We start from the raw sequence: 8,228 nt of genomic DNA, 5'->3' as shown, positions 1-8,228 counted from the left end.
AGAGGCAATAACTGTGAGCCACCTCTTGCTGCTATTCAGAGGTATCCTAAGTATAAAGAAAATGTTTTGTCCTTGTTTTGTGTTGTCCTTACACAAATGGTGCCGTCTTTGCCTGTTTCATTCACTGCTGTATCCCTGGCATACAATAAATATAATAAATAGACACCCTGTTCTAAGCCTTGATTTTTTTCACTTGCTATTACCTCACTCACAGGCACTTTCTCTTATAATTGACAGAATTCCCTCTCTTGAGGGTACATAAGGAGAAATCTGTAGTTAACACATAAGAGACATGCAGTTCACTAAATAGCCATTCCTCCCCTGCACAAAATTGACTCGGATCAGACCACCTGTAGTCTTGGAATGAGTCTTGGAAACTCCCTCGTCCAATCTTCTTATTTTACAGATAAGAAGACTCAGAGAGGGAAAGTGACCTTCTTAAGGTCACACAGCAGGGTGCTTCCAGGGCTAATGTGGATGCATCTGAATGCTTACTCTGGGCTCTATTAAAGCAGTTTCTCTTTAACCTCGTGCTTTCCCGTGTCTCACCAGCTCTGCCTCTGACTCCCTGTCCTTAAGGGCCCTGTTCTCAAGTGCCCAGCACTGACCCTTCTCCCAGATTTAACCAGAAATCTGGGCTGGTTCAGTAGCACCCAAGGTCTGTGGCTAAATGCCCAGACTCCTCAAAGCCTCCTTGGTTCTAAGCAGCCCATGGGGTGAGCTGGAGCAGAACTAGCCCCAGCCCTTCTGGGATCCCAGATATTCCTGTGACAGACACAAAGTAGACCTCTGATGGCAAAACTGTGGTGCCTCTGGGATGGGTAGCCAAGGGAACAAACAGAATCTCTTCTGGGAGATTTTTACAATTATCTTAAATTATAAAAGTATGCTATGTATACTAATGAATCCATAATGCCATAAAAAAAACAGGAAAACCTAATTAACATGAGAGGCTGGGGGCAGCCTTCATTTGAACCTCACTTTCCAACATGCATCGACTGTGTGTGTTTTGTTACGAACATTTTACTAATTCATAGACGATGGGTATATCACACACCTATTTAGATGAAACTGTATGTGCCACACTTTGCACTGCTCTTAACATAATGTTAAGTTGAAGATTGTCAGGCAAAATATTCACATTTACATTTCATGAAGAAAGGAACTAAAATATCAGCCGCTTTGTTTTTTAATTGATAAGTTACATAATTCACCAAGTGTGTTGAAAGTTTTAACTTTTGTGTTTGTTATATAATAGATCATTTTGAAATCAACCAAAGAATTATCCTTTTGTTTTTAATGATGTGTGAATGGAAGTAATACTAGTTGACAAGATCTGATTTTTAAAGAGTCAATAAAATAATGAGAGGAATTGAAAATGGAAAAGCCAGAACGAGTTTACAGGAAGGAATCTAGGATCATGGAATGCTAGTGCTGGTGTCTGAGAGATGAGACTCTAACACCACACCCTTATTTTATAAGATGGGGAAACTGAGGCACAGAGAGCTCAGGGAGCTAAAGAGGTTGTCGACTCATATTTCTACTCCACTACAATCCCTGTCCTGGGTGAACAGTCTGAAAGCCCAGGGTCTCTGGGTTCTCATTCTCACTCCGTGCTTACCCAACTGTGAAATTTGCTACTTCACCTCTTCTTTCTAAGCCTCGGTTTCCTCATCAGTAAAATGAAGAGATTGGATGAGAGGACATCTATGACGCAACCATTTCTCCAAAAACCCTCCCAAATCCATAAAATGAAACTTTAAATACGTGTGAGTCAGCACACACATATCTGCGTCATCTTCAAAACAGAAACTAGCTCCCAGCAAGCACCTTTCCTCTTCTTCCCGTAAGCACCCTAGCTGATCTCTGAAAATGGTTTGCTATTCACTTGACCCAGAAAACCCCACAAAATCATGCAAATCAAGAGGTTCAAATCTTCATGTTCACTTTAAGAACACCCAAGAAACTGCTCAGGCCATCAAGGGTATGCATATTCGAAAAGCCACCAAGTATCTGAAAGATGTCACTTTACAGAAGCAGTGTGTGCCATTCCATCCTTACAACAGTGGTGTTGGTAGGTGTGCCCTGGCCAAAAAGTGGGACTGGATGCAGGATGGGTGGCCTAAAAAGAGTGCTGAATTTTTGTTGCACATGATTAAAAATGCAGAAAGTAATGCTGAACTTAAGGGTTTAGATGCAGATTATCTGGTCATTGAGCACATCTAGATGAACAAAGTCCCCAAGATGCACTGCCATATTTATACAGTGCTCATGGTCAGATTAACCCATACATGAGCTCCCCCTGCCACACTGAGATGATCCTTACTGAGAAACAACAATTGCTCCTAAATCAGAAGAGGAGATTGCACAGAAGAAAAAAATACCCCAGAAGAAACCAAAGAAACAAAAACTTATGGCTCGGGAATAAATTCATCATAAATTAATGCAAATTAAATTTAAAAAAAACAAACAAACAGAAACTAGCTACACCCTCCCTGCATTCATTTTCTGCGGGGACCACCCTGCCTGCCCCATTCTGTGTGTCTCATCAGTAGGGCTGCAGGTGTCATGCTCCTCCTGACCCAGCTCCACCTTCCCACCAGCAGGTTCAGATTGATGGTGAGGAGCAAGGCTCTCTGCAGCCAGCAGAGTCATCCTTCCCAAGAACTTGCTTGGGAGTTATTTGAAAATGCATTCAGAAACCCATACAGTCCAGTGGAAAGAGAGTCCATCATGGGAGTTACAGCTGCCTCCATCAGAGGGGAAGAGCTGAGGCAGAGCCCATGTGGTCTTCCCAAGACAGGGATGGAGTCCACTCAGGGGGCCCCAGCTCCCCATTGGTCAGTGTCGTCTCTTCCCTGCTGACAGCCAAAGAGATTTATCAGGAGCTTAACCTCTGCTTAAGAAAGTCTAGCTGTCATGTCAGTACCTGGTAAGCACCTGGCCAGAATGAGTGTGATCTCAATCTTCCCTGGGGCAGGGTGGGCATGGGGGCTGGTACCATCTTCCTGGCCTGCTGCTTAAGGAAACCCTCCTAGAGTAACTCTGAGAGAATAGCCTGATCTTCTCACTCTGCATTTGAAACGACTTTCCTCCCAGGTTCCATCCCCTCTTCGTTGCTCCACCATCCCTACCTTCCAGGATATTTGCTTGAATGCACTTGCCAGTGCCCATGGAGAAGGTTATCATATTTTGCTCTGAAGATGTACATGAGCAGCTCACAGAGACTTGTGCATCCTCTCCTTGCTCTCCCTCTGAACAGGAAAATCCAGGCTCTAGAGAAAGTCACTGGGCTGGTAGTGCCTACACATGGACCAGGGCCCCTAGGGGCTAAGAAGCTCTTGTGTAGAGTATTTTAATCCATAGATACCTAGAGTGTCGTCTTTAGATAGAATATATCAGGGCTCACTCATGAATGAGTGTATTGGTTAGCATGGGCACATGTGCTGTAACAAATAGACCCAAAAGGTTATTGGCCTAACACAACAAAAGTTTACTTCTCACCTCATATTGTAGTCTAAAGAGGGGGTTTCTGATCAGTGGCAGCAAGGCTCCAGACTGATTCAGGGACCCAGGCTCCTTCCATCTTGGGCTCTACCATCTCCTAGGACTTCAACATCCTCATCCAGACAGTGGAAAAGAAATGGTGGAGGGGGGATGTCTGCTTCTTAAAAGCTGAGTTCCACAGACAGTACACAACCTCCCCCTCAATATCTCGGCTAAGGCTCATTTACACCAGAAGGTATAGTCTGGCTGTGTACTCAGGACAAGAGAAAGTGAGACCCTAGTAAACAGCTTGTAGACTCTACTATAAGAGGAGGATATTTTAACAGATGTTGTTGAGATGAATAAAATACGAGTGCATTATAAAGCCTGACTGAGCTCAGGGTAGCTTTTTGTCGTGGGGATTTTGTTAATCAATAGAAACAGCAAATCTGTTCTCCTGCAGATGGTCCAATAAATGTGTTCAGGTTAAAATGTTTCTGTATTTGCAAATGTTCATTGCAGTCCTCCTGCTCCAGACCCAGCCTCAGGCCTTGTCACCCTCAAGCCCCATCCTTACCTGCCGACTGCCCCGGGGAAAGTCTAGTTCTGCCTGTTCCTGAATCCCCAAGTCAACTGCTGCAGGGAGATGCAAACCTGCTGCTCCTCAGCTGTAGTCACCTGGGTATTAAGATAAACCAGCCCTGAAGACCCTCTAACACCCAGGCATCCATGGACACTACCAGGGACGGTGTTGGAGGCTTGGAGGCTACAGACTGGATGTCTGGACATCCTGTCTTTAACAGAAGGTAGGGGCTCAAGCACCCCATGTGATGTGCTAAGCATGGCTCCAGGCACATAGTGGGTTTTCAAGAAATGGCAGCTGCTGCTGCTGGGTGCTTACTTCCCTGACGGATTCCAGTTAAGTCTGAGTGGGCATGGAGCACCTGCTGTATGCAGTGGGCCCTCAGCAGCCTACCACGGAGTCATAAGTAAAGTAGATGCATACATTTCACTAAGCACCTACTATGTGCTATCCTCAGGTTTTCTCCTGGCAACTTCACATGCATTATCTGCAATCCTCATATCCTCTTCAAAGTATGCTTATCCCCATTTCACAGATTAGGAAATGGAAATCCCAGCTGGGGTTCCTACAGCTCGGAGGTGATGGAGCCTGAATTTGAACCTAGGTCTCTCTAGCTCCGTAACAATAATAAAATTCAACCTAAAAAAGCATATTTGGGAAACCTGCACAGGAGGATGTTTTGGCAGCTTTATTTATAACTGCCAAAAATTGGAGGCAACCAAGATGTCCTTGAATAAGGGCGTGGATACACAAACCGCGGCCCCTGCAAACAATGGAATATCATTCAGCCATAGAAAGGAATGATCTATCAAGTCATGAAAAGACACAAAGAAAACTCAAAGACATATTGCTAAGTGACAAAAGTCAGTCTGAAAAGGCTACACACTGGTCAATTACAGCTATATGACATTGTGGAAAAGGCAAAATTATAGAGATGTTAAAAATATCAGTGGTTGCCAGAAATTCAGCTGGAAGAGCGGGGCAGGATGAACAGGTGGAGCGTGGGGCATTTTTAGGGCAGTGAAAGTATCCTTTATGACATCACAATGGTAGGCACATGACATGCCTACCACATGCAGATTATGGGCTTTAGTTAATGATATATAAAAATGTTGGTTCATCAATGCAACAAATGTACCAACCACACTAAGGCAAGATATTAAGAATAGAGAGGGGAGGGGGTACATGACAACTCTCTGAACTCTCTGTAAACCTAAAACTGTTCTAAAAATAAAATTTATTTTTTTTTTTTTTAAAAAAAGAGGATCTGTGGGCAAGAGACCCAGGCATGATGAAGGAGAAGAGGGGTGGGAGAAGGGACTTCGGGCTCCTGTGGCCTGCACGTCCCCACAGCCTGGCAGATGCTCCAGGAGGGTGATGCCCACGTTCCCCCTGCCTCTGCAGGTGGAGTCCTGCCCTGGGGAAGGCCAGGGCGACCACAGCCCTCAGCCCAGGGAAAGGAGGGGACACCCTGTGCCCAAAGCTGAGAACACTCCAAACGTTTGCAGAAATCGAGTCTCCATCCTGATCTGCCCTGTTCAAAAGAGATCAGCTGCCTCCAAGTCTAAGGCGGAGGCATAGCACGAAGTGTGGAGAAACAAAGGGAGGAGGGAGGACAAGGTCCAGGAGGAACCTGACCCGAGCCGAGGCGCACTCCATCCGCATGGCTCCCTCCCCATGCCGCTCAGAATCCAATCCGGGTGCCTGCTCTGCCTCCTCCACACTCTGGAACGCGGGCGATCTCCTCCCGGCCGTAGATTCAAGTTGCAGGTGAGATGTGACAAAGTCCCCCGGGGTTTGTTCTTGTGTAACGCCGAGTGGCACGGCGGGGTGCGCAGCGAAGGAGCGGGAGAACTGGTTCTGCCGCTCTCCAGCACCGCGCCCTGCAGCAAGGACGGCGGCCCGCCCCTCCCCGGTGTAGAGAGTGGGAGGGGCAGTAATTTGCCCTGCCTACTTCACTACTTCCGCTGTGAGGACAGAATCAGCGTGTATATTGTCAGGACCATAGAAATGCCGTCGTTACCATTAGTGATAACTTTCTTATTCTTTCTGCAGCAGGGCAGCTCTATCTGAGGTCATTGCCAGCCACAGTCAAATCTTTTCCTCCCAGGAGCCCTCAGCTTAAGCAAAAACGCTGACCCAGACAGCAGCCTTTAGAAAGCCAGATGCCACAGATGTGACTCTACTTCTTCCAATGAAAGCACGTGGCATCCTGGGCTCCTTTCTCCACACAGCTGCTGCTCTCTCTCTCCACCTTTTACAAGAGTTATAATTGTAAATGATATTGCAAATATGTAAATATTTGTTTAGGGAGGAGGCTGAGCCCTCAACCCAAGAAGGGCAGAGAAGGAGCCTGAGGGTGGCGGCCTCTTTTCTGTTGCCCAAAGCATGTCACCGTCACACCCCAAATTCCATGAAAGAAAAGCCTCATGGTTCATTGAGCAACCCTCCTTAAGAAAACATTTCACTTTCTGTTATTTTTTAAATGTTCTGCCCCAAGAGTCTTACCAAACTAATTCTTGTAAATGCTTCAGAACGCTCCTCAAGAAGAGTTCTGGTAAAACATTTTGTTCTTGGCCTTAAAACCGGCCTCAGGGGGAGCTGGGGGGAAATGCAGAGGTGTTGGGCTTCCTCACCTGGATTGTTGCTGATGTTCTGGCAAACATTGAGGACTGGCAGTTTGATGTGCTGAGCCCTCTCACGGGACTTGCCCTTATGAAGCTTGTAATTGCAAAGGAGAGGCTACACTTGCTTATAATTGAGACTAAAAGTGTCCCCCTGAGTGTCTCTTTGTTGCTCAGATGTGGCCTCTCTCTCTCCAGCTAACTCAACTTGGTGGGTAAACTCACTGCCCTCCCCACTACATGGGACCTGACTCCCAGGGGTGGAAATCTCCCTGACAATGCAGGATATGACTCCCAAAGATGAATCTGGAACAACATCATGGGATTGAGAACATCTTCTTGACCAAAAGGGGGATGTGAAATGAAACGAAATAAAGTTTCAGTGGCTGAGAGGTTCCAAATGGAGTCGAGAGGTCAGTCTGGTGGGCATTCTCATGCACTATATAGATAACCCTTTTTAGGTTTTAATGCACTGGAATAGCTGGAAGTAAATACCTGAAGCTATCAAACTCCAACCCATTAGCCTTGACTCTTGAAGACGATTGTATAACAGTGTAACTTACAAGGGGTGACAGTGTGACTGTGAAAACCTTGTGGCTCACACTCCCTTTATTCAGTGCATGGATGGATGAGTAGAAAAATGGGAACAAAAAACTAAATGAAAAATAGGGTGGGGGGAAGATTTGGGTGTTCTTTTTTACTTTTGGTTTTTTATTCTTATTTTCACTTTTTTTGGTACAAGGAAAATGTTCAAAAAATAGATTGGGGTGATGAATGCACAACTATATGATGACACTGTGAACAATTGATTGTACACTTTGGATGATTTTATGATATCTGAATATATCTCAATAAAATTGAATTTAAAAAAAACCTCCTGGAAGAAAACATAGGGAATCATCTTCAGAGCCCTGTGTTAGGCTACAGTTTCTTAGCTTTTACACCAAAAGTACAAACAACAAAAGAAAAAATAGATAAATGAGACTTCATCAAAATTAAAAACTTTTGTGCATCAAAGGACTTCATTATGAAAGTAAAAAGACAATGTACAGAAGGGGAGAAAATATTTTGAAACCACATATCTGGTAAGAGTTTAGAATATATAAATAAATCCTACAACTCAACAACAAAAAACAAACAATCTAATTACAAAATGGGCAAAAGATTTGAATAGACATTTCTCCAAAGAAGGTGTGCAAATGGCCAGAAAACACATGAAAAGATGCTCAACATCATTAGCCACTAGGGAAATACAAATCAAAACCACAATGAGATACCATTTCACAGCCACTGGAACAGCTACTATCAACACACACACACACACACAGAGAGAGAGAGAGAGAGAGAGAGAGAGAGAGAGAGAGAGAGAATAACAAGTGTTGGAGAAGATGTGGAGAAACAGGAACACTTGTTCATTGTTGGTGAGAATGTAAGGTGGTGCGGCCACTGTGGAAGATAGTTTGGTGGTTCCTCAGAAAGTTAACTATAGAGCCACCATATGACCTGCAATCCAACTTCTAGGTATATATACCCAA

At 44.7% G+C, this 8,228-nt stretch overlaps 1 pseudogene; it reads left to right on the top strand.

The window, feature by feature from the left end:
- Positions 1-1,872: 1,872 nt before the first annotated feature.
- LOC119504969 lies at positions 1,873-2,428 on the top strand (annotated as a pseudogene).
- The last annotated feature ends 5,800 nt before the right edge of the window (positions 2,429-8,228 follow it).

The sequence above is a fragment of the Choloepus didactylus genome, chromosome 10, assembly GCF_015220235.1.
Source record: "Choloepus didactylus isolate mChoDid1 chromosome 10, mChoDid1.pri, whole genome shotgun sequence".
Lineage (NCBI taxonomy): Eukaryota > Metazoa > Chordata > Mammalia > Pilosa > Megalonychidae > Choloepus > Choloepus didactylus.
Note: the sequence above shows the minus strand (reverse complement) of the source record. Positions and strands in the feature narration are given on the sequence as shown.